Genomic DNA, 27,780 nt, shown 5'->3' with positions numbered 1-27,780 from the left:
AACAAAAACCGCCTGAACCATGTTGTCCAATTCTTTCGCAAGAAGATCAAACACACGCTTGTCATTGGTTAGTGATTCAATCTCTTGCAGTTTTCCATAATAGTTAAGTTAGATAATCTAGACAAATTGATGGGTTCAATATATATATAATTTTCTGATCAGACGTTGATGTTTGCTTGGTGTGTGTGAACTCTATGGAATGTATTTGCTCTGAAGTATCCTTTAATAAGGAGTCTTTTAAGCCAAGACTTTCATCTGCATGCTGGTGCTCAATTCCTAACCTTAAAATCTCCATAGCCCAACGTGGGGCTCGAACCCACGACCCTGAGATTAAGAGTGTCATGCTCTATGGAACTGAGCTGGCGCTTCTTCCATATAGCTTCCCATCATAATAGAAATGTTAGAATGCCAGAAATATGTTTCATGAGAAGTAAAACCCTCTTGTATGAAAACAACCTAGGTCTGAGATAATAATGAGATTACCGAATAAGTTTTACCTTTAATATTTTTGAGCACAAGTTACGTAAACAAAAACCGCCTGAACCATGTTGTCCAATTCTTTCGCAAGAAGATCAAACACAAGCTTGTCATTGGTTAGGGATTCATTCTCTTGCTGATTTCCATTCTAGTTAAGTTAGATAATCTAGACAAATTGATGGGTTCAATATATATATAATTTTCTGATCAGACGTTGATGTTTGCTTGGTGTGTGTGAACTCTATGGAATGTATTTGCTCTGAAGTATCCTTTAATAAGGAGTCTTTTAAGAAAAGACTTTGATCTGCATGCTGGTGCAGAATTCCTAACCTTAAAATCTCAATAGCCTAACGTGGGGCTCGAACCCACGACCCTGAGATTAAGAGTCTCATGCTCTACCGAACTGAGCTAGCCGGGCTTCTTCCTTGTCACTTCCAAATACAATAGAAATGTTAGAATGCAAGAAATATGTTTCATGAGAAGTAAAACCCTCTTGTATGAAAACAACCTAGGTCTGAGATAATGATCAGTTTACAGAATACATTTTACCTTTAATGTTTTTGAGCAAAAGTTCCGTGAACAAAAACAACCTGAACCATGTTGTCCAATTATTTCGCAAGAAGATCAAACACACGCTTGTCATTGGTTAGGGATTCAATCTCTTGCTGTTTTCCATTCTAGTTAAGCTAGATAATCTAGACAAATTGATGGGTTCAATATATATATAATTTTCTGATCAGACGTTGATGTTTGCTTGGTGTGTGTGAACTCTATGGAATGTATTTGCTCAGAAGTATTCTTTAATAAGGAGTCTTTTAAGCTAAGACTTTGACCTGCATGCTGGTGCTCAATTCCTAACCTTAAAATCTCCATAGCCCAACGTGGGGCTCGAACCCACAACCCTTAGATTAAGGATCTCATGCTCTACCGAACTGAGCTGGCTCTTCTTCCAAATAACTTCCCATCATAATAGAAATGTTAGAATGCAAGAAATATGTTTCATGAGAAGTAAAACCCTCTTGTATGAAAACAACCTAGGTCTGAGATAATGATGAGATTACAGAATAAGTTTTACCTTTAATGTTTTCAGCACAAGTTCCGTGAACAAAAACACCATGAACCATGTTGTCCAATTCTTTCGCAAGAAGACCAAACCAACGCTTGTCATTGGTTAGGGATTCAATCTCTTGCAGTTTTCCATTCTAGTTAGGCTAGATAATCTAGACAAATTGATGGGTTTAATATATATATAATATTCTGATCAGCCGTTGATGTTTGCTTGGTGTGTGTGAACTCTATGGAATGTATTTGCTCTGAAGTATCCTTTAATAAGGAGTCTTTTAAGCTAAGACTTTCATCTGCATGCTGGTGCTCAATTCCTAACCTTAAAATCTCCATAGCAAAATGTGGGGCTCGAACCCACGACCCTGAGATTAAGAGTGTCATGCTCTATCGAACTGAGCTGGCGCTTCTTCCAAATAACTTCCCATCATAATAGAAATGTTAGAATGCAAGAAATATGTTTCATGAGAAGTAAAACCCTCTTGTATGAAAACAACCTAGGTCTGAGATAATAATGAGATTACCGAATAAGTTTTACCTTTAATATTTTTGAGCACAAGTTACGTAAACAAAAACCGCCTGAACCATGTTGTCCAATTCTTTCGCAAGAAGATCAAACACAAGCTTGTCATTGGTTAGGGATTCATTCTCTTGCTGTTTTCCATTCTAGTTAAGTTAGATAATCTAGACAAATTGATGGGTTCAATATATATATAATTTTCTGATCAGACGTTGATGTTTGCTTGGTGTGTGTGAACTCTATGGAATGTATTTGCTCTGAAGTATCCTTTAATAAGGAGTCTTTTAAGAAAAGACTTTGATCTGCATGCTGGTGCAGAATTCCTAACCTTAAAATCTCAATAGCCTAACGTGGGGCTCGAACCCACGACCCTGAGATTAAGAGTCTCATGCTCTACCGAACTGAGCTAGCCGGGCTTCTTCCTTGTCACTTCCAAATACAATAGAAATGTTAGAATGCAAGAAATATGTTTCATGAGAAGTAAAACCCTCTTGTATGAAAACAACCTAGGTCTGAGATAATGATCAGTTTACAGAATACATTTTACCTTTAATGTTTTTGAGCAAAAGTTCCGTGAACAAAAACAACCTGAACCATGTTGTCCAATTATTTCGCAAGAAGATCAAACACACGCTTGTCATTGGTTAGGGATTCAATCTCTTGCTGTTTTCCATTCTAGTTAAGCTAGATAATCTAGACAAATTGATGGGTTCAATATATATATAATTTTCTGATCAGACGTTGATGTTTGCTTGGTGTGTGTGAACTCTATGGAATGTATTTGCTCAGAAGTATTCTTTAATAAGGAGTCTTTTAAGCTAAGACTTTGACCTGCATGCTGGTGCTCAATTCCTAACCTTAAAATCTCCATAGCCCAACGTGGGGCTCGAACCCACAACCCTTAGATTAAGGATCTCATGCTCTACCGAACTGAGCTGGCTCTTCTTCCAAATAACTTCCCATCATAATAGAAATGTTAGAATGCAAGAAATATGTTTCATGAGAAGTAAAACCCTCTTGTATGAAAACAACCTAGGTCTGAGATAATGATGAGATTACAGAATAAGTTTTACCTTTAATGTTTTCAGCACAAGTTCCGTGAACAAAAACACCATGAACCATGTTGTCCAATTCTTTCGCAAGAAGACCAAACCAACGCTTGTCATTGGTTAGGGATTCAATCTCTTGCAGTTTTCCATTCTAGTTAGGCTAGATAATCTAGACAAATTGATGGGTTTAATATATATATAATATTCTGATCAGCCGTTGATGTTTGCTTGGTGTGTGTGAACTCTATGGAATGTATTTGCTCTGAAGTATCCTTTAATAAGGAGTCTTTTAAGCTAAGACTTTCATCTGCATGCTGGTGCTCAATTCCTAACCTTAAAATCTCCATAGCAAAATGTGGGGCTCGAACCCACGACCCTGAGATTAAGAGTGTCATGCTCTATCGAACTGAGCTGGCGCTTCTTCCAAATAACTTCCCATCATAATAGAAATGTTAGAATGCAAGAAATATGTTTCATGAGAAGTAAAACCCTCTTGTATGAAAACAACCTAGGTCTGAGATAATAATGAGATTACCGAATAAGTTTTACCTTTAATATTTTTGAGCACAAGTTACGTAAACAAAAACCGCCTGAACCATGTTGTCCAATTCTTTCGCAAGAAGATCAAACACAAGCTTGTCATTGGTTAGGGATTCATTATCTTGCTGTTTTCCATTCTAGTTAAGTTAGATAATCTAGACAAATTGATGGGTTCAATATATATATAATTTTCTGATCAGACGTTGATGTTTGCTTGGTGTGTGTGAACTCTATGGAATGTATTTGCTCTGAAGTATCCTTTAATAAGGAGTCTTTTAAGAAAAGACTTTGATCTGCATGCTGGTGCAGAATTCCTAACCTTAAAATCTAAAGCCTAACGTGGGGCTCGAACCCACGACCCTGAGATTAAGAGTCTCATGCTCTACCGAACTGAGCTAGCCGGGCTTCTTCCTTGTCACTTCCAAATACAATAGAAATGTTAGAATGCAAGAAATATGTTTCATGAGAAGTAAAACCCTCTTGTATGAAAACAACCTAGGTCTGAGATAATGATCAGTTTACAGTATACATTTTACCTTTAATGTTTTTGAGCCAAAGTTCCGTGAACAAAAACAACCTGAACCATGTTGTCCAATTATTTCGCAAGAAGATCAAACACACGCTTGTCATTGGTTAGGGATTCAATCTCTTACAGTTTTCCATTCTAATTTAGCTATATAATCTAGACAAATTGATGGGTTTAATATATATATAATATTCTGATCAGCCGTTGATGTTTGCTTGGTGTGTGTGAACTCTATGGAATGTATTTGCTCTGAAGTATCCTTTAATAAGGAGTGTTTTAAGCTAAGACTTTGATCTGCATGCTGGTGCTCAATTCCGAATCTCAAAAGCTCCTTAGCCCAACGTGGGGCTCGAACCCACGACCTTTAGATTAAGAATCTCATGCTCTACCGAACTGAGCTAGCCGGGCTTCTTCCTTATAACTTCCCATCACCATAGAAATGTTAGAATGCAAGAAATATGTTTCATGAGAAGTAAAACCCTCTTGTATGAAAACAACCTAGGTCTGAGATAATGATTAGATTACAGAATAAGTTTTACCTTTAATGTTTTCAGCACAAGTTCCGTGAACAAAAACACCATGAACCATGTTGTGAAATTATTTCGCAAGAAGATCAAACCGACGCTTGTCATTGGTTAGGGATTCAATCTCTTGCAGTTTTCCATTCTAGTTAAACTAGATAATCTAGACAAATTGATGGGTTCAATATATATATAATTTTCTGATCAGACGTTGATGTTTGCTTGGTGTGTGTGAACTCTATGGAATGTATTTGCTCTGAAGTATCCTTTAATAAGGCGTAATTTAAGATAAGACTTTGATCTGGTGCTCAATTCCTAACCTTAAAATCTCCATAGCCAACGTGGGGCTCGAACCCACGACCCTGAGATTAAAAGTGTCTTGTTCTACCGAACTGAGCTGGAGCTTCTTCCAAATAACTTCCCATCACAATAGAAATGTTAGAATGCAAGAAATATGTTTCATGAGAAGTTAAACCTTCTTGTATGAAAACAACCTAGGTCTGAGATAATGATGAGATTACAGAATATGTTTTACATTTAATATTTTTGAGCACAAGTTCCGTGAACAAAAACCACCTGAACCATGTTGTCCAATTCTTTCGCAAGAAGATCAAACACACGCTTGTCATTGGTTAGGGATTCAATCTCTTGCAGTTTTCCATTCTAGTTTAGCTATATAATCTAGACAAATTGATGGGTTTAATATATATAATTTTCTGATCAGACGTTGATGTTTGCTTGGTGTGTGTGAACTCTATGGAATGTATTTGCTCTGAAGTATCCTTTAATAAGGAGTCTTTTAAGAAAAGACTTTTATCTGCATGCTGGTGCTCAATTCCGAATCTCAAAAGCTCCTTAGCCCAACGTGGGGCTCGAACCCACGACCCTGAGAGTAAGAGTCTCATGCTCTACCGAACTGAGCTAGCCGGGCTTCTTCCTTATAACTTCCCATCACCATAGAAATGTTAGAATGCAAGAAATATGTTTCATGAGAAGTAAAACCCTCTTGTATGAAAACAACCTAGGTCTGAGATAATGATCAGATTACAGAATACATTTTACCTTTAATGTTTTTGAGCACAAGTTCCGTGAACAAAAACAACCTGAACCATGTTGTCCAATTATTTCGCAAGCGTTGGTTTGTCCAATGACAAACCAACGCTTGTCATTGGTTAGGGATTCAATCTCTTGCAGTTTCCATTCTAGTTAGGCTAGATAATCTAGACAAATTGATGGGTTCAATATATATATAATTTTCTGATCAGACGTTGATGTTTGCTTGGCGTGTGTGAACTCTATGGAATGTATTTGCTCTGAAGTATCCTTTAATAAGGAGTCTTTTAAGCTAAGACTTTCATCTGCATGCTGGTGCTCAATTCCTAACCTTAAAATCTCCGTAGCCCAACGTGGGGCTCGAACCCACGACCCTTAGATTAAGAATCTCATGCTCTACCGAACTGAGCTAGCCGGGCTTCTTCCTTATAACTTCCCATCACCATAGAAATGTTAGAATGCAAGAAATATGTTTCATGAGAAGTAAAACCCTCTTGTATGAAAACAACCTAGGTCTGAGATAATGATTAGATTACAGAATAAGTTTTACCTTTAATGTTTTCAGCACAAGTTCCGTGAACAAAAACACCATGAACCATGTTGTGAAATTATTTCGCAAGAAGATCAAACCGACGCTTGTCATTGGTTAGGGATTCAATCTCTTGCAGTTTTCCATTCTAGTTAAACTAGATAATCTAGACAAATTGATGGGTTCAATATATATATAATTTTCTGATCAGACGTTGATGTTTGCTTGGTGTGTGTGAACTCTATGGAATGTATTTGCTCTGAAGTGTCTTTTAAGCTAAGACTTTCATCTGCATGCTGGTGCTCAATTCCTAACCTTAAAATCTCCATAGCTCAACGTGGGGCTCGAACCCACGACCCTGAGATTAAGAGTGTCATGCTCTATGGAACTGAGCTGGCGCTTCTTCCAAATAACTTCCCATCATAATAGAAATGTTAGAATGCAAGAAATATGTTTCATGAGAAGTAAAACCCTCTTGTATGAAAACAACCTAGGTCTGAGATAATGATGAGATTACCGAATACGTTTTACCTTTAATATTTTTGAGCAGAAGTTACGTAAACAAAAACCGCCTGAACCATGTTGTCCAATTCTTTCGCAAGATCAAACACACGCTTGTCATTGGTTAGAGATTCAATCTCTTGCAGTTTTCCATTCTAGTTAAGCTAGATAATCTAGACAAATTGATGGGTTCAATATATATATAAATTTCTGATCAGACGTTGATGTTTGCTTGGTGTGTGTGAACTCTATGGAATGTATTTGCTCTGAAGTATCCTTTATTAAGGAGTCTTTTAAGCTAAGACTTTCATCAGCATGCTGGTGCTCAATTCCTAACCTTAAAATCTCCATAGCCCAACGTGGGGCTCGATCCCACGACCCTGAGATTAAGAGTGTCATGCTCTATCGAACTGAGCTGGCGCTTCTTCCAAATAACTTCCCATCATAATAGAAATCGTAGAATGCAAGAAATATGTTTCATGAGAAGTAAAACCCTCTTGTATGAAAACAACCTAGGTCTGAGATAATGATGAGATTACCGAATAAATTTTACCTTTAATATTTTTGAGCACAAGTTACGTAAACAAAAACCGCCTGAACCATGTTGTCCAATTCTTTCGCAAGAAGATCAAACACACGCTTGTCATTGGTTAGGGATTCAATCTCTTGCTGTTTTCCATTCTAGTTAAGCTAGATAATCTAGACAAATTGATGGGTTCAATATATATATAATTTTCTGATCAGACGTTGATGTTTGCTTGGTGTGTGTGAACTCTATGGAATGTATTTGCTCTGAAGTATCCTTTAATAAGGAGTCTTTTAAGATAAGACTTTGATCTGCATGCTGGTGCTGAATTCCTAACCTTAAAATCTCCATAGCCCAACGTGGGGCTCGAACCCACGACCCTGAGATTAAAAGTGTCATGCTCTACCGAACTGAGCTGGCGCTTCTTCCAAATAACTTCCCATCATAATAGAAATGTTAGAATGCAAGAAATATGTTTCATGAGAAGTAAAACCCTCTTGTATGAAAACAACCTAGGTCTGAGATAATGATGAGATTACAGAATAAGTTTTACCTTTAATGTTTTCAGCACAAGTTCCGTGAACAAAAACACCATGAACCATGTTGTCCAATTATTTCGCAAGAAGATCAAACCGACGCTTGTCATTGGTTAGGGATTCAATCTCTTGCAGTTTTCCATTCTAGTTAAACTAGATAATCTAGACAAATTGATGGGTTCAATATATATATAATTTTCTGATCAGACGTTGATGTTTGCTTGGTGTGTGTGAACTCTATGGAATGTATTTGCTCTGAAGTATCCTTTAATAAGGAGTCTTTTAAGCTAAGACTTTGATCTGCATGCTGGTGCTCAATTCCGAATCTCAAAAGCTCCATAGCCCAACGTGGGGCTCGAACCCACGACCCTGAGATCAAGAGTCTCATGCTCTACCAAACTGAGCTGGCGCTTCATCCAAATAACTTCCCATCACAATAGAAATGTTAGAATGCAAGAAATATGTTTCATGAGAAGTAAAACCTTCTTGTATGAAAACAACCTAGGTCTGAGATAATGATGAGATTACAGAATAAGTTTTTCCTTTAATGTTTTCAGCACAAGTTCCATGAACAAAAACCGCCTGAACCATGTTGTCCAATTCTTTCGCAAGAAGATCAAACACTCGCTTGTCATTGGTTAGGGATTCAATCTCTTGCAGTTTTCCATTCTAGTTAGGCTAGATAATCTAGACAAATTGATGGGTTCAATATATATATAATTTTCTGATCAGACGTTGATGTTTGCTTGGTGTGTGTGAACTCTATGGAATGTATTTGCTCTGAAGTATCCTTTAATAAGGAGTCTTTTAAGATAAGACTTTGATCTGCATGCTGGTGCAGAATTCCTAACCTTAAAATCTCCATAGCCCAACGTGGGGCTCGAACCCACGACCCTGAGATTAAAAGTGTCATGCTCTACCGAACTGAGCTTGGGCTTCTTCCAAATAACTTCCCATCACAATAGAAATGTTAGAATGCAAGAAATATGTTTCATGAGAAGTAAAACCTTCTTGTATGAAAACAACCTAGGTCTGAGATAATGATGAGATTACAGAATAAGTTTTACATTTAATATTTTTGAGCACAAGTTCCGTGAACAAAAACCGCCTGAACCATGTTGTCCAATTTTTTCGCAAGAAGATCAAACACACGCTTGTCATTGGTTAGGGATTCAATCTCTTACAGTTTTCCATTCTAGTTAAACTAGATAATCTAGACAAATTGATGGGTTCAATATATATATAATTTTCTGATCAGACGTTGATGTTTGCTTGGTGTGTGTGAACTCTATGGAATGTATTTGCTCTGAAGTATCCTTTAATAAGGAGTGTTTTAAGCTAAGACTTTGATCTGCATGCTGGTGCTCAATTCCGAATCTCAAAAGCTCCTTAGCCCAACGTGGGGCTCGAACCCACGACCCTGAGATTAAGAGTCTCATGATCTACCGAACTGAGCTAGCCGGGCTTCTTCCTTATAACTTCCAATCACAATAGAAATGTTAGAATGCAAGAAATATGTTTCATGAGAAGTAAAACCCTCTTGTATGAAAACAACCTAGGTCTGAGATAATGATCAGATTACAGAATACATTTTACCTTTAATGTTTTTGAGCACAAGTTCCGTGAACAAAAACAACCTGAACCATGTTGTCCAATTATTTCGCAAGAAGATCAAACCAACGCTTGTCATTGGTTAGGGATTCAATCTCTTGCAGTTTCCATTCTAGTTAGGCTAGATAATCTAGACAAATTGATGGGTTCAATATATATATAATTTTCTGATCAGACGTTGATGTTTGCTTGGCGTGTGTGAACTCTATGGAATGTATTTGCTCTGAAGTATCCTTTAATAAGGAGTCTTTTAAGCTAAGACTTTCATCTGCATGCTGGTGCTCAATTCCTAACCTTAAAATCTCCGTAGCCCAACGTGGGGCTCGAACCCACGACCCTTAGATTAAGAATCTCATGCTCTACCGAACTGAGCTAGCCGGGCTTCTTCCTTATAACTTCCCATCACCATAGAAATGTTAGAATGCAAGAAATATGTTTCATGAGAAGTAAAACCCTCTTGTATGAAAACAACCTAGGTCTGAGATAATGATTAGATTACAGAATAAGTTTTACCTTTAATGTTTTCAGCACAAGTTCCGTGAACAAAAACACCATGAACCATGTTGTGAAATTATTTCGCAAGAAGATCAAACCGACGCTTGTCATTGGTTAGGGATTCAATCTCTTGCAGTTTTCCATTCTAGTTAAACTAGATAATCTAGACAAATTGATGGGTTCAATATATATATAATTTTCTGATCAGACGTTGATGTTTGCTTGGTGTGTGTGAACTCTATGGAATGTATTTGCTCTGAAGTGTCTTTTAAGCTAAGACTTTCATCTGCATGCTGGTGCTCAATTCCTAACCTTAAAATCTCCATAGCTCAACGTGGGGCTCGAACCCACGACCCTGAGATTAAGAGTGTCATGCTCTATGGAACTGAGCTGGCGCTTCTTCCAAATAACTTCCCATCATAATAGAAATGTTAGAATGCAAGAAATATGTTTCATGAGAAGTAAAACCCTCTTGTATGAAAACAACCTAGGTCTGAGATAATGATGAGATTACCGAATACGTTTTACCTTTAATATTTTTGAGCAGAAGTTACGTAAACAAAAACCGCCTGAACCATGTTGTCCAATTCTTTCGCAAGATCAAACACACGCTTGTCATTGGTTAGAGATTCAATCTCTTGCAGTTTTCCATTCTAGTTAAGCTAGATAATCTAGACAAATTGATGGGTTCAATATATATATAAATTTCTGATCAGACGTTGATGTTTGCTTGGTGTGTGTGAACTCTATGGAATGTATTTGCTCTGAAGTATCCTTTATTAAGGAGTCTTTTAAGCTAAGACTTTCATCAGCATGCTGGTGCTCAATTCCTAACCTTAAAATCTCCATAGCCCAACGTGGGGCTCGATCCCACGACCCTGAGATTAAGAGTGTCATGCTCTATCGAACTGAGCTGGCGCTTCTTCCAAATAACTTCCCATCATAATAGAAATCGTAGAATGCAAGAAATATGTTTCATGAGAAGTAAAACCCTCTTGTATGAAAACAACCTAGGTCTGAGATAATGATGAGATTACCGAATAAGTTTTACCTTTAATATTTTTGAGCACAAGTTACGTAAACAAAAACCGCCTGAACCATGTTGTCCAATTCTTTCGCAAGAAGATCAAACACACGCTTGTCATTGGTTAGGGATTCAATCTCTTGCTGTTTTCCATTCTAGTTAAGCTAGATAATCTAGACAAATTGATGGGTTCAATATATATATAATTTTCTGATAAGACGTTGATGTTTGCTTGGTGTGTGTGAACTCTATGGAATGTATTTGCTCTGAAGTATCCTTTAATAAGGAGTCTTTTAAGATAAGACTTTGATCTGCATGCTGGTGCTGAATTCCTAACCTTAAAATCTCCATGGCCCAATGTGGGGCTCGAACCCACGACCCTGAGATTAAAAGTGTCATGCTCTACCGAACTGAGCTGGCGCTTCTTACAAATAAATTCCCATCACAATAGAAAAGTTAGAATGCAAGAAATATGTTTCATGAGAAGTAAAACCTTCTTGTATGAAAACAACCTAGGTCTGAGATAATGATGAGATTACAGAATATGTTTTACATTTAATATTTTTGAGCACAAGTTCCGTGAACAAAAACCGCCTGAACCATGTTGTCCAATTCTTTCGCAAGAAGATCAAACACACGCTTGTCATTGGTTAGGGATTCAATCTCTTGCAGTTTTCCATTCTAGTTTAGCTATATAATCTAGACAAATTGATGGGTTTAATATATATAATTTTCTGATCAGACGTTGATGTTTGCTTGGTGTGTGTGAACTCTATGGAATGTATTTGCTCTGAAGTATCCTTTAATAAGGAGTCTTTTAAGCCAAGACTTTCATCTGCATGCTGGTGCTCAATTCCTAACCTTAAAATCTCCATAGCCCAACGTGGGGCTCGAACCCACAACCCTGAGATTAAGAGTGTCATGCTCTACCGAACTGAGCTAGCCGGGCTTCTTCCTTATAACTTCCCATCACCATAGAAATGTTAGAATGCAAGAAATATGTTTCATGAGAAGTAAAACCCTCTTGTATGAAAACAACCTAGGTCTGAGATAATGATTAGATTACAGAATAAGTTTTACCTTTAATGTTTTCAGCACAAGTTCCGTGAACAAAAACACCATGAACCATGTTGTGAAATTATTTCGCAAGAAGATCAAACCGACGCTTGTCATTGGTTAGGGATTCAATCTCTTGCAGTTTTCCATTCTAGTTAAACTAGATAATCTAGACAAATTGATGGGTTCAATATATATATAATTTTCTGATCAGACGTTGATGTTTGCTTGGTGTGTGTGAACTCTATGGAATGTATTTGCTCTGAAGTGTCTTTTAAGCTAAGACTTTCATCTGCATGCTGGTGCTCAATTCCTAACCTTAAAATCTCCATAGCTCAACGTGGGGCTCGAACCCACGACCCTGAGATTAAGAGTGTCATGCTCTATGGAACTGAGCTGGCGCTTCTTCCAAATAACTTCCCATCATAATAGAAATGTTAGAATGCAAGAAATATGTTTCATGAGAAGTAAAACCCTCTTGTATGAAAACAACCTAGGTCTGAGATAATGATGAGATTACCGAATACGTTTTACCTGTAATATTTTTGAGCAGAAGTTACGTAAACAAAAACCGCCTGAACCATGTTGTCCAATTCTTTCGCAAGATCAAACACACGCTTGTCATTGGTTAGAGATTCAATCTCTTGCAGTTTTCCATTCTAGTTAAGCTAGATAATCTAGACAAATTGATGGGTTCAATATATATATAAATTTCTGATCAGACGTTGATGTTTGCTTGGTGTGTGTGAACTCTATGGAATGTATTTGCTCTGAAGTATCCTTTATTAAGGAGTCTTTTAAGCTAAGACTTTCATCAGCATGCTGGTGCTCAATTCCTAACCTTAAAATCTCCATAGCCCAACGTGGGGCTCGATCCCACGACCCTGAGATTAAGAGTGTCATGCTCTATCGAACTGAGCTGGCGCTTCTTCCAAATAACTTCCCATCATAATAGAAATCGTAGAATGCAAGAAATATGTTTCATGAGAAGTAAAACCCTCTTGTATGAAAACAACCTAGGTCTGAGATAATGATGAGATTACCGAATAAGTTTTACCTTTAATATTTTTGAGCACAAGTTACGTAAACAAAAACCGCCTGAACCATGTTGTCCAATTCTTTCGCAAGAAGATCAAACACACGCTTGTCATTGGTTAGGGATTCAATCTCTTGCTGTTTTCCATTCTAGTTAGGCTAGATAATCTAGACAAATTGATGGGTTCAATATATATATAATTTTCTGATCAGACGTTGATGTTTGCTTGGTGTGTGTGAACTCTATGGAATGTATTTGCTCTGAAGTATCCTTTAATAAGGAGTCTTTTAAGATAAGACTTTGATCTGCATGCTGGTGCTGAATTCCTAACCTTAAAATCTCCATGGCCCAACGTGGGGCTCGAACCCACGACCCTGAGATTAAAAGTGTCATGCTCTACCGAACTGAGCTGGCGCTTCTTCCAAATAAATTCCCATCACAATAGAAAAGTTAGAATGCAAGAAATACGTTTCATGAGAAGTAAAACCTTCTTGTATGAAAACAACCTAGGTCTGAGATAATGATGAGATTACAGAATATGTTTTACTTTTAATATTTTTGAGCACAAGTTCCGTGAACAAAAACCGCCTGAACCATGTTGTCCAATTCTTTCGCAAGAAGATCAAACACACGCTTGTCATTGGTTAGGGATTCAATCTCTTGCAGTTTTCCATTCTAGTTTAGCTATATAATCTAGACAAATTGATGGGTTTAATATATATAATTTTCTGATCAGACGTTGATGTTTGCTTGGTGTGTGTGAACTCTATGGAATGTATTTGCTCTGAAGTATCCTTTAATAAGGAGTCTTTTAAGCCAAGACTTTCATCTGCATGCTGGTGCTCAATTCCTAACCTTAAAATCTCCATAGCCCAACGTGGGGCTCGAACCCACAACCCTGAGATTAAGAGTGTCATGCTCTATGGAACTGAGCTGGCTCTTCTTCCAAATAACTTCCCATCATAATAGAAATGTTAGAATGCAAGAAATATGTTTCATGAGAAGTAAAACCCTCTTGTATGAAAACAACCTAGGTCTGAGATAATGATGAGATTACCGAATACGTTTTACCTTTAATATTTTTGAGCAGAAGTTACGTAAACAAAAACCGCCTGAACCATGTTGTCCAATTCTTTCGCAAGATCAAACACACGCTTGTCATTGGTTAGAGATTCAATCTCTTGCAGTTTTCCATTCTAGTTAAGCTAGATAATCTAGACAAATTGATGGGTTCAATATATATATAAATTTCTGATCAGACGTTGATGTTTGCTTGGTGTGTGTGAACTCTATGGAATGTATTTGCTCTGAAGTATCCTTTATTAAGGAGTCTTTTAAGCTAAGACTTTCATCAGCATGCTGGTGCTCAATTCCTAACCTTAAAATCTCCATAGCCCAACGTGGGGCTCGATCCCACGACCCTGAGATTAAGAGTGTCATGCTCTATCGAACTGAGCTGGCGCTTCTTCCAAATAACTTCCCATCATAATAGAAAACGTAGAATGCAAGAAATATGTTTCATGAGAAGTAAAACCCTCTTGTATGAAAACAACCTAGGTCTGAGATAATGATGAGATTACCGAATAAGTTTTACCTTTAATATTTTTGAGCACAAGTTACGTAAACAAAAACCGCCTGAACCATGTTGTCCAATTCTTTCGCAAGAAGATCAAACACACGCTTGTCATTGGTTAGGGATTCAATCTCTTGCTGTTTTCCATTCTAGTTAAGCTAGATAATCTAGACAAATTGATGGGTTCAATATATATATAGTTTTCTGATCAGACGTTGATGTTTGCTTGGTGTGTGTGAACTCTATGGAATGTATTTGCTCTGAAGTATCCTTTAATAAGGAGTCTTTTAAGATAAGACTTTGATCTGCATGCTGGTGCTGAATTCCTAACCTTAAAATCTCCATGGCCCAACGTGGGGCTCGAACCCACGACCCTGAGATTAAAAGTGTCATGCTCTACCGAACTGAGCTGGCGCTTCTTCCAAATAAATTCCCATCACAATAGAAAAGTTAGAATGCAAGAAATATGTTTCATGAGAAGTAAAACCTTCTTGTATGAAAACAACCTAGGTCTGAGATAATGATGAGATTACAGAATATGTTTTACATTTAATATTTTTGAGCACAAGTTCCGTGAACAAAAACCGCCTGAACCATGTTGTCCAATTCTTTCGCAAGAAGATCAAACACACGCTTGTCATTGGTTAGGGATTCAATCTCTTGCAGTTTTCCATTCTAGTTTAGCTATATAATCTAGACAAATTGATGGGTTTAATATATATAATTTTCTGATCAGACGTTGATGTTTGCTTGGTGTGTGTGAACTCTATGGAATGTATTTGCTCTGAAGTATCCTTTAATAAGGAGTCTTTTAAGAAAAGACTTTGATCTGCATGCTGGTGCTCAATTCCGAATCTCAAAAGCTCCTTAGCCCAACGTGGGGCTCGAACCCACGACCCTGAGATTAAGAGTCTCATGCTCTACCGAACTGAGCTAGCCGGGCTTCTTCCTTATAACTTCCCATCACCATAGAAATGTTAGAATGCAAGAAATATGTTTCATGAGAAGTAAAACCCTCTTGTATGAAAACAACCTAGGTCTGAGATAATGATTAGATTACAGAATAAGTTTTACCTTTAATGTTTTCAGCACAGGTTCCGTGAACAAAAACACCATGAACCATGTTGTCCAATTATTTCGCAAGAAGATCAAACCGACGCTTGTCATTGGTTAGGGATTCAATCTCTTGCAGTTTTCCATTCTAGTTAAACTAGATAATCTAGACAAATTGATGGGTTCAATATATATATAATTTTCTGATCAGACGTTGATGTTTGCTTGGTGTGTGTGAACTCTATGGAATGTATTTGCTCTGAAGTATCCTTTAATAAGGAGTCTTTTAAGCTAAGACTTTCATCTGCATGCTGGTGCTCAATTCCGAATCTCAAAAGCTCCATAGCCCAACGTGGGGCTCAAACCCACGACCCTGAGATCAAGAGTCTCATGCTCTACCGAACTGAGCTGGCGCTTCTTCCAAATAACTTCCCATCACAATAGAAATGTTAGAATGCAAGAAATATGTTTCATGAGAAGTAAAACCTTCTTGTATGAAAACAACCTAGGTCTGAGATAATGATGAGATTACAGAATAAGTTTTTCCTTTAATGTTTTCAGCACAAGTTCCGTGAACAAAAACCGCCTGAACCATGTTGTCCAATTCTTTCGCAAGAAGATCAAACACTCGCTTGTCATTGGTTAGGGATTCAATCTCTTGCAGTTTTCCATTCTAGTTAGGCTAGATAATCTAGACAAATTGATGGGTTCAATATATATATAATTTTCTGATCAGACGTTGATGTTTGCTTGGTGTGTGTGAACTCTATGGAATGTATTTGCTCTGAAGTATCCTTTAATAAGGAGTCTTTTAAGATAAGACTTTGATCTGCATGCTGGTGCAGAATTCCTAACCTTAAAATCTCCATAGCCCAACGTGGGGCTCGAACCCACGACCCTGAGATTAAAAGTGTCATGCTCTACCGAACTGAGCTGGGGCTTCTTCCAAATAACTTCCCATCACAATAGAAATGTTAGAATGCAAGAAATATGTTTCATGAGAAGTAAAACCTTCTTGTATGAAAACAACCTAGGTCTGAGATAATGATGAGATTACAGAATAAGTTTTACATTTAATATTTTTGAGCACAAGTTCCGTGAACAAAAACCGCCTGAACCATGTTGTCCAATTCTTTCGCAAGAAGATCAAACACACGCTTGTCATTGGTTAGGGATTCAATCTCTTACAGTTTTCCATTCTAGTTTAGCTATATAATCTAGACAAATTGATGGGTTTAATATATATATAATATTCTGATCAGCCGTTGATGTTTGCTTGGTGTGTGTGAACTCTATGGAATGTATTTGCTCTGAAGTATCCTTTAATAAGGATGTTTTAAGCTAAGACTTTGATCTGCATGCTGGTGCTAAATTCCGATTCTCAAAAGCTCCTTAGCCCAACGTGGGGCTCGAACACACGACCCTGAGATTAAGAGTCTCATGCTCTACCGAACTGAGCTAGCCACCTTCTTCCTTATAACTTCCAATCACAATAGAAATGTTAGAATGCAAGAAATATGTTTCATGAGAAGTAAAACCCTCTTGTATGAAAACAACCTAGGTCTGAGATAATGATCAGATTACAGAATACATTTTACCTTTAATGTTTTTGAGCACAAGTTCCCTGAACAAAAACAACCTGAACCATGTTGTCCAATTATTTCGCAAGAAGATCAAACCAACGCTTGTCATTGGTTAGGGATTCAATCTCTTGCAGTTACCATTCTAGTTAGGCTAGATAATCTAGACAAATTGATGGGTTCAATATATATATAATTTTCTGATCAGACGTTGATGTTTGCTTGGTGTGTGTGAACTCTATGGAATGTATTTGCTCTGAAGTATCCTTTAATAAGGAGTCTTTTAAGCTAAGACTTTCATCTGCATGCTGGTGCTCAATTCCTAACCTTAAAATCTCCATAGCTCAACGTGGGGCTCGAACCCACGACCCTGAGATTAAGAGTGTCATGCTCTATGGAACTGAGCTGGCGCTTCTTCCAAATAACTTCCCATCATAATAGAAATGTTAGAATGCAAGAAATATGTTTCATGAGAAGTAAAACCCTCTTGTATGAAAACAACCTAGGTCTGAGATAATGATGAGATTACCGAATAAGTTTTACCTTTAATATTTTTGAGCAGAAGTTACGTAAACAAAAACCGCCTGAACCATGTTGTCCAATTCTTTCGCAAGATCAAACACACGCTTGTCATTGGTTAGGGATTCAATCTCTTGCAGTTTTCCATTCTAGTTAAGCTAGATAATCTAGACAAATTGATGGGTTCAATATATATATAATTTTCTGATCAGACGTTGATGTTTGCTTGGTGTGTGTGAACTCTATGGAATGTATTTGCTCTGAAGTATCCTTTAATAAGGAGTCTTTTAAGCTAAGACTTTCATCTGCATGCTGGTGCTCAATTCCTAACCTTAAAATCTCCGTAGCCCAACGTGGGGCTCGAACCCACGACCCTGAGATTAAAAGTGTCTTGTTCTACCGAACTGAGCTGGAGCTTCTTCCAAATAACTTCCCATCACAATAGAAATGTTAGAATGCAAGAAATATGTTTCATGAGAAGTAAAACCCTCTTGTATGAAAACAACCTAGGTCTGAGATAATGATTAGATTACAGAATAAGTTTTACCTTTAATGTTTTCAGCACAAGTTCCGTGAACAAAAACACCATGAACCATGTTGTCCAATTATTTCGCAAGAAGATCAAACCGACGCTTGTCATTGGTTAGGGATTCAATCTCTTGCAGTTTTCCATTCTAGTTAAACTAGATAATCTAGACAAATTGATGGGTTCAATATATATATAATTTTCTGATCAGACGTTGATGTTTGCTTGGTGTGTGTGAACTCTATGGAATGTATTTGCTCTGAAGTATCCTTTAATAAGGAGTCTTTTAAGCTAAGACTTTCATCTGCATGCTGGTGCTCAATTCCGAATCTCAAAAGCTCCATAGCCCAACGTGGGGCTCGAACCCACGACCCTGAGATCAAGAGTCTCATGCTCTACCGAACTGAGCTGGCGCTTCTTCCAAATAACTTCCCATCACAATAGAAATGTTAGAATGCAAGAAATATGTTTCATGAGAAGTAAAACCTTCTTGTATGAAAACAACCTAGGTCTGAGATAATGATGAGATTACAGAATAAGTTTTTCCTTTAATGTTTTCAGCACAAGTTCCGTGAACAAAAACCGCCTGAACCATGTTGTCCAATTCTTTCGCAAGAAGATCAAACACTCGCTTGTCATTGGTTAGGGATTCAATCTCTTGCAGTTTTCCATTCTAGTTAGGCTAGATAATCTAGACAAATTGATGGGTTCAATATATATATAATTTTCTGATCAGACGTTGATGTTTGCTTGGTGTGTGTGAACTCTATGGAATGTATTTGCTCTGAAGTATCCTTTAATAAGGAGTCTTTTAAGATAAGACTTTGATCTGCATGCTGGTGCAGAATTCCTAACCTTAAAATCTCCATAGCCCAACGTGGGGCTCGAACCCACGACCCTGAGATTAAAAGTGTCATGCTCTACCGAACTGAGCTGGGGCTTCTTCCAAATAACTTCCCATCACAATAGAAATGTTAGAATGCAAGAAATATGTTTCATGAGAAGTAAAACCTTCTTGTATGAAAACAACCTAGGTCTGAGATAATGATGAGATTACAGAATAAGTTTTACATTTAATATTTTTGAGCACAAGTTCCGTGAACAAAAACCGCCTGAACCATGTTGTCCAATTCTTTCGCAAGAAGATCAAACACACGCTTGTCATTGGTTAGGGATTCAATCTCTTACAGTTTTCCATTCTAGTTTAGCTATATAATCTAGACAAATTGATGGGTTTAATATATATATAATATTCTGATCAGCCGTTGATGTTTGCTTGGTGTGTGTGAACTCTATGGAATGTATTTGCTCTGAAGTATCCTTTAATAAGGAGTGTTTTAAGCTAAGACTTTGATCTGCATGCTGGTGCTCAATTCCGAATCTCAAAAGCTCCTTAGCCCAACGTGGGGCTCGAACCCACGACCCTGAGATTAAGAGTGTCATGCTCTATCGAACTGAGCTGGCGCTTCTTCCAAATAACTACCCATCATAATAGAAATCGTAGAATGCAAGAAATATGTTTCATGAGAAGTAAAACCCTCTTGTATGAAAACAACCTAGGTCTGAGATAATGATGAGATTACCGAATAAGTTTTACCTTTAATATTTTTGAGCACAAGTTACGTAAACAAAAACCGCCTGAACCATGTTGTCCAATTCTTTCGCAAGAAGATCAAACACACGCTTGTCATTGGTTAGGGATTCAATCTCTTGCTGTTTTCCATTCTAGTTAAGCTAGATAATCTAGACAAATTGATGGGTTCAATATATATATAATTTTCTGATCAGACGTTGATGTTTGCTTGGTGTGTGTGAACTCTATGGAATGTATTTGCTCTGAAGTATCCTTTAATAAGGAGTCTTTTAAGATAAGACTTTGATCTGCATGCTGGTGCTGAATTCCTAACCTTAAAATCTCCATGGCCCAACGTGGGGCTCGAACCCACGACCCTGAGATCAAGAGTCTCATTTTCTACCGAACTGAGCTGGCGCTTCTTCCAAATAACTTCCCATCACAATAGAAATGTTAGAATGCAAGAAATATGTTTCATGAGAAGTAAAACCCTCTTGTATGAAAACAACCTAGGTCTGAGATAATGATCAGATTACAGAATACATTTTACCTTTAATGTTTTTGAGCACAAGTTCCGTGAACAAAAACAACCTGAACCATGTTGTCCAATTATTTCGCAAGAAGATCAAACCAACGCTTGTCATTGGTTAGGGATTCAATCTCTTGCAGTTTCCATTCTAGTTAGGCTAGATAATCTAGACAAATTGATGGGTTCAATATATATATAATTTTCTGATCAGACGTTGATGTTTGCTTGGTGTGTGTGAACTCTATGGAATGTATTTGCTCTGAAGTATCCTTTAATAAGGAGTCTTTTAAGCTAAGACTTTCATCTGCATGCTGGTGCTCAATTCCTAACCTTAAAATCTCCGTAGCCCAACGTGGGGCTCGAACCCACGACCCTGAGATTAAAAGTGTCTTGTTCTACCGAACTGAGCTGGAGCTTCTTCCAAATAACTTCCCATCACAATAGAAATGTTAGAATGCAAGAAATATGTTTCATGAGAAGTAAAACCTTCTTGTATGAAAACAACCTAGGTCTGAGATAATGATGAGATTACAGAATAAGTTTTACATTTAATATTTTTGAGCACAAGTTCTGTGAACAAAAACCGCCTGAACCATGTTGTCCAATTCTTTCGCAAGAAGATCAAACACACGCTTGTCATTGGTTAGGGATTCAATCTCTTGCAGTTTTCCATTCTAGTTAAACTAGATAATCTAGACAAATTGATGGGTTCAATATATATATCATTTTCTGATCAGACGTTGATGTTTGCTTGGTGTGTGTGAACTCTATGGAATGTATTTGCTCTGAAGTATCCTTTAATAAGGAGTCTTTTAAGCTAAGACTTTCATCTGCATGCTGGTGCTCAATTCCTAACCTTAAAATCTCCATAGCTCAACGTGGGGCTCGAACCCACGACCCTGAGATTAAGAGTGTCATGCTCTATCGAACTGAGCTGGCGCTTCTTCCAAATAACTTCCCATCATAATAGAAATGTTAGAATGCAAGAAATATGTTTCATGAGAAGTAAAACCCTCTTGTATGAAAACAACCTAGGTCTGAGATAATGATGAGATTACCGAATAAGTTTTACCTTTAATATTTTTGAGCAGAAGTTACGTAAACAAAAACCGCCTGAACCATGTTGTCCAATTCTTTCGCAAGAAGATCAAACACACGCTTGTCATTGGTTAGGGATTCAATCTATTACAGTTTTCCATTCTAGTTTAGCTATATAATCTAGACAAATTGATGGGTTTAATATATATATAATATTCTGATCAGCCGTTGATGTTTGCTTGGTGTGTGTGAACTCTATGGAATGTATTTGCTCTGAAGTATCCTTTAATAAGGAGTGTTTTAAGCTAAGACTTTGATCTGCATGCTGGTGCTCAATTCCGAATCTCAAAAGCTCCTTAGCCCAACGTGGGGCTCGAACCCACGACCCTGAGATTAAGAGTGTCATGCTCTATCGAACTGAGCTGGCGCTTCTTCCAAATAACTACCCATCATAATAGAAATCGTAGAATGCAAGAAATATGTTTCATGAGAAGTAAAACCCTCTTGTATGAAAACAACCTAGGTCTGAGATAATGATGAGATTACCGAATAAGTTTTACCTTTAATGTTTTTGAGCACAAGTTACGTAAACAAAAACCGCCTGAACCATGTTGTCCAATTCTTTCGCAAGAAGATCAAACACACGCTTGTCATTGGTTAGGGATTCAATCTCTTGCTGTTTTCCATTCTAGTTAAGCTAGATAATCTAGACAAATTGATGGGTTCAATATATATATAATTTTCTGATCAGACGTTGATGTTTGCTTGGTGTGTGTGAACTCTATGGAATGTATTTGCTCTGAAGTATCCTTTAATAAGGAGTCTTTTAAGATAAGACTTTGATCTGCATGCTGGTGCTGAATTCCTAACCTTAAAATCTCCATGGCCCAACGTGGGGCTCGAACCCACGACCCTGAGATTAAAAGTGTCATGCTCTACCGAACTGAGCTGGCGCTTCTTCCAAATAAATTCCCATCACAATAGAAATGTTAGAATGCAAGAAATATGTTTCATGAGAAGTAAAACCTTCTTGTATGAAAACAACCTAGGTCTGAGATAATGATGAGATTACAGAATAAGTTTTACATTTAATATTTTTGAGCACAAGTTCCGTGAACAAAAACCGCCTGAACCATGTTGTCCAATTCTTTCGCAAGAAGATCAAACACACGCTTGTCATTGGTTAGGGATTCAATCTCTTGCAGTTTTCCATTCTAGTTTAGCTATATAATCTAGACAAATTGATGGGTTTAATATATATAATTTTCTGATCAGACGTTGATGTTTGCTTGGTGTGTGTGAACTCTATGGAATGTATTTGCTCTGAAGTATCCTTTAATAAGGAGTCTTTTAAGCTAAGACTTTGATCTGCATGCTGGTGCTCAATTCCTAACCTTAAAATCTCCGTAGCCCAACGTGGGGCTCGAACCCACGACCCTGAGATTAAAAGTGTCTTGTTCTACCGAACTGAGCTGGAGCTTCTTCCAAATAACTTCCCATCACAATAGAAATGTTAGAATGCAAGAAATATGTTTCATGAGAAGTAAAACCTTCTTGTATGAAAACAACCTAGGTCTGAGATAATGATGAGATTACAGAATAAGTTTTACATTTAATATTTTTGAGCACAAGTTCCGTGAACAAAAACCGCCTGAACCATGTTGTCCAATTCTTTCGCAAGAAGATCAAACACACGCTTGTCATTGGTTAGGGATTCAATCTCTTACAGTTTTCCATTCTAGTTTAGCTATATAATCTAGACAAATTGATGGGTTTAATATATATATAATATTCTGATCAGCCGTTGATGTTTGCTTGGTGTGTGTGAACTCTATGGAATGTATTTGCTCTGAAGTATCCTTTAATAAGGAGTGTTTTAAGCTAAGACTTTGATCTGCATGCTGGTGCTCAATTCCGAATCTCAAAAGCTCCTTAGCCCAACGTGGGGCTCGAACCCACGACCCTGAGATTAAGAGTGTCATGCTCTATCGAACTGAGCTGGCGCTTCTTCCAAATAACTACCCATCATAATAGAAATCGTAGAATGCAAGAAATATGTTTCATGAGAAGTAAAACCCTCTTGTATGAAAACAACCTAGGTCTGAGATAATGATGAGATTACCGAATAAGTTTTACCTTTAATATTTTTGAGCACAAGTTACGTAAACAAAAACCGCCTGAACCATGTTGTCCAATTCTTTCGCAAGAAGATCAAACACACGCTTGTCATTGGTTAGGGATTCAATCTCTTGCTGTTTTCCATTCTAGTTAAGCTAGATAATCTAGACAAATTGATGGGTTCAATATATATATAATTTTCTGATCAGACGTTGATGTTTGCTTGGTGTGTGTGAACTCTATGGAATGTATTTGCTCTGAAGTATCCTTTAATAAGGAGTCTTTTAAGATAAGACTTTGATCTGCATGCTGGTGCTGAATTCCTAACCTTAAAATCTCCATGGCCCAACGTGGGGCTCGAACCCACGACCCTGAGATCAAGAGTCTCATTTTCTACCGAACTGAGCTGGCGCTTCTTCCAAATAACTTCCCATCACAATAGAAATGTTAGAATGCAAGAAATATGTTTCATGAGAAGTAAAACCCTCTTGTATGAAAACAACCTAGGTCTGAGATAATGATCAGATTACAGAATACATTTTACCTTTAATGTTTTTGAGCACAAGTTCCGTGAACAAAAACAACCTGAACCATGTTGTCCAATTATTTCGCAAGAAGATCAAACCAACGCTTGTCATTGGTTAGGGATTCAATCTCTTGCAGTTTCCATTCTAGTTAGGCTAGATAATCTAGACAAATTGATGGGTTCAATATATATATAATTTTCTGATCAGACGTTGATGTTTGCTTGGTGTGTGTGAACTCTATGGAATGTATTTGCTCTGAAGTATCCTTTAATAAGGAGTCTTTTAAGCTAAGACTTTCATCTGCATGCTGGTGCTCAATTCCTAACCTTAAAATCTCCGTAGCCCAACGTGGGGCTCGAACCCACGACCCTGAGATTAAAAGTGTCTTGTTCTACCGAACTGAGCTGGAGCTTCTTCCAAATAACTTCCCATCACAATAGAAATGTTAGAATGCAAGAAATATGTTTCATGAGAAGTAAAACCTTCTTGTATGAAAACAACCTAGGTCTGAGATAATGATGAGATTACAGAATAAGTTTTACATTTAATATTTTTGAGCACAAGTTCTGTGAACAAAAACCGCCTGAACCATGTTGTCCAATTCTTTCGCAAGAAGATCAAACACACGCTTGTCATTGGTTAGGGATTCAATCTCTTGCAGTTTTCCATTCTAGTTAAACTAGATAATCTAGACAAATTGATGGGTTCAATATATATATCATTTTCTGATCAGACGTTGATGTTTGCTTGGTGTGTGTGAACTCTATGGAATGTATTTGCTCTGAAGTATCCTTTAATAAGGAGTCTTTTAAGCTAAGACTTTCATCTGCATGCTGGTGCTCAATTCCTAACCTTAAAATCTCCATAGCTCAACGTGGGGCTCGAACCCACGACCCTGAGATTAAGAGTGTCATGCTCTATCGAACTGAGCTGGCGCTTCTTCCAAATAACTTCCCATCATAATAGAAATGTTAGAATGCAAGAAATATGTTTCATGAGAAGTAAAACCCTCTTGTATGAAAACAACCTAGGTCTGAGATAATGATGAGATTACCGAATAAGTTTTACCTTTAATATTTTTGAGCAGAAGTTACGTAAACAAAAACCGCCTGAACCATGTTGTCCAATTCTTTCGCAAGAAGATCAAACACACGCTTGTCATTGGTTAGGGATTCAATCTATTACAGTTTTCCATTCTAGTTTAGCTATATAATCTAGACAAATTGATGGGTTTAATATATATATAATATTCTGATCAGCCGTTGATGTTTGCTTGGTGTGTGTGAACTCTATGGAATGTATTTGCTCTGAAGTATCCTTTAATAAGGAGTGTTTTAAGCTAAGACTTTGATCTGCATGCTGGTGCTCAATTCCGAATCTCAAAAGCTCCTTAGCCCAACGTGGGGCTCGAACCCACGACCCTGAGATTAAGAGTGTCATGCTCTATCGAACTGAGCTGGCGCTTCTTCCAAATAACTACCCATCATAATAGAAATCGTAGAATGCAAGAAATATGTTTCATGAGAAGTAAAACCCTCTTGTATGAAAACAACCTAGGTCTGAGATAATGATGAGATTACCGAATAAGTTTTACCTTTAATGTTTTTGAGCACAAGTTACGTAAACAAAAACCGCCTGAACCATGTTGTCCAATTCTTTCGCAAGAAGATCAAACACACGCTTGTCATTGGTTAGGGATTCAATCTCTTGCTGTTTTCCATTCTAGTTAAGCTAGATAATCTAGACAAATTGATGGGTTCAATATATATATAATTTTCTGATCAGACGTTGATGTTTGCTTGGTGTGTGTGAACTCTATGGAATGTATTTGCTCTGAAGTATCCTTTAATAAGGAGTCTTTTAAGATAAGACTTTGATCTGCATGCTGGTGCTGAATTCCTAACCTTAAAATCTCCATGGCCCAACGTGGGGCTCGAACCCACGACCCTGAGATTAAAAGTGTCATGCTCTACCGAACTGAGCTGGCGCTTCTTCCAAATAAATTCCCATCACAATAGAAATGTTAGAATGCAAGAAATATGTTTCATGAGAAGTAAAACCTTCTTGTATGAAAACAACCTAGGTCTGAGATAATGATGAGATTACAGAATAAGTTTTACATTTAATATTTTTGAGCACAAGTTCCGTGAACAAAAACCGCCTGAACCATGTTGTCCAATTCTTTCGCAAGAAGATCAAACACACGCTTGTCATTGGTTAGGGATTCAATCTCTTGCAGTTTTCCATTCTAGTTTAGCTATATAATCTAGACAAATTGATGGGTTTAATATATATAATTTTCTGATCAGACGTTGATGTTTGCTTGGTGTGTGTGAACTCTATGGAATGTATTTGCTCTGAAGTATCCTTTAATAAGGAGTCTTTTAAGCTAAGACTTTGATCTGCATGCTGGTGCTCAATTCCGAATCTCAAAAGCTCCATAGCCCAACGTGGGGCTCGAACCCACGACCCTGAGATCAAGAGTCTCATTTTCTACCGAACTGAGCTGGCGCTTCTTCCAAATAACTTCCCATCACAATAGAAATGTTAGAATGCAAGAAATATGTTTCATGAGAAGTAAAACCCTCTTGTATGAAAACAACCTAGGTCTGAGATAATGATCAGATTACAGAATACATTTTACCTTTAATGTTTTTGAGCACAAGTTCCGTGAACAAAAACAACCTGAACCATGTTGTCCAATTATTTCGCAAGAAGATCAAACCAACGCTTGTCATTGGTTAGGGATTCAATCTCTTGCAGTTTCCATTCTAGTTAGGCTAGATAATCTAGACAAATTGATGGGTTCAATATATATATAATTTTCTGATCAGACGTTGATGTTTGCTTGGTGTGTGTGAACTCTATGGAATGTATTTGCTCTGAAGTATCCTTTAATAAGGAGTCTTTTAAGCTAAGACTTTCATCTGCATGCTGGTGCTCAATTCCTAACCTTAAAATCTCCGTAGCCCAACGTGGGGCTCGAACCCACGACCCTGAGATTAAAAGTGTCTTGTTCTACCGAACTGAGCTGGAGCTTCTTCCAAATAACTTCCCATCACAATAGAAATGTTAGAATGCAAGAAATATGTTTCATGAGAAGTAAAACCTTCTTGTATGAAAACAACCTAGGTCTGAGATAATGATGAGATTACAGAATAAGTTTTACATTTAATATTTTTGAGCACAAGTTCTGTGAACAAAAACCGCCTGAACCATGTTGTCCAATTCTTTCGCAAGAAGATCAAACACACGCTTGTCATTGGTTAGGGATTCAATCTCTTGCAGTTTTCCATTCTAGTTAAACTAGATAATCTAGACAAATTGATGGGTTCAATATATATATCATTTTCTGATCAGACGTTGATGTTTGCTTGGTGTGTGTGAACTCTATGGAATGTATTTGCTCTGAAGTATCCTTTAATAAGGAGTCTTTTAAGCTAAGACTTTCATCTGCATGCTGGTGCTCATTTCCTAACCTTAAAATCTCCATAGCTCAACGTGGGGCTCGAACCCACGACCTTGAGATTAAGAGTGTCATGTTCTATCGAACTGAGCTGGCGCTTCTTCCAAATAACTTCCCATCATAATAGAAATGTTAGAATGCAAGAAATATGTTTCATGAGAAGTAAAACCCTCTTGTATGAAAACAACCTAGGTCTGAGATAATGATGAGATTACC

The 27,780-nt window shown here is 37.4% G+C and overlaps 2 non-coding genes across 2 annotated transcripts; both read right to left on the bottom strand.

Annotated features, from left to right (window-relative positions):
* Positions 1–5,552: 5,552 nt before the first annotated feature.
* trnak-cuu (transfer RNA lysine (anticodon CUU)) lies at positions 5,553–5,626 on the bottom strand. Its single transcript has one exon. It is a non-coding gene; the product is annotated as a tRNA-Lys (tRNA).
* A 9,878-nt stretch (positions 5,627–15,504) lies between these two features.
* trnak-cuu (transfer RNA lysine (anticodon CUU)) lies at positions 15,505–15,578 on the bottom strand. Its single transcript has one exon. It is a non-coding gene; the product is annotated as a tRNA-Lys (tRNA).
* Between the last annotated feature and the right edge of the window lie 12,202 nt (positions 15,579–27,780).

The sequence above is a fragment of the Platichthys flesus genome, chromosome 20 (genome assembly GCF_949316205.1).
Source record: "Platichthys flesus chromosome 20, fPlaFle2.1, whole genome shotgun sequence".
NCBI lineage: Eukaryota > Metazoa > Chordata > Actinopteri > Pleuronectiformes > Pleuronectidae > Platichthys > Platichthys flesus.
This window is presented reverse-complemented; position numbering and strand designations above follow the sequence as displayed.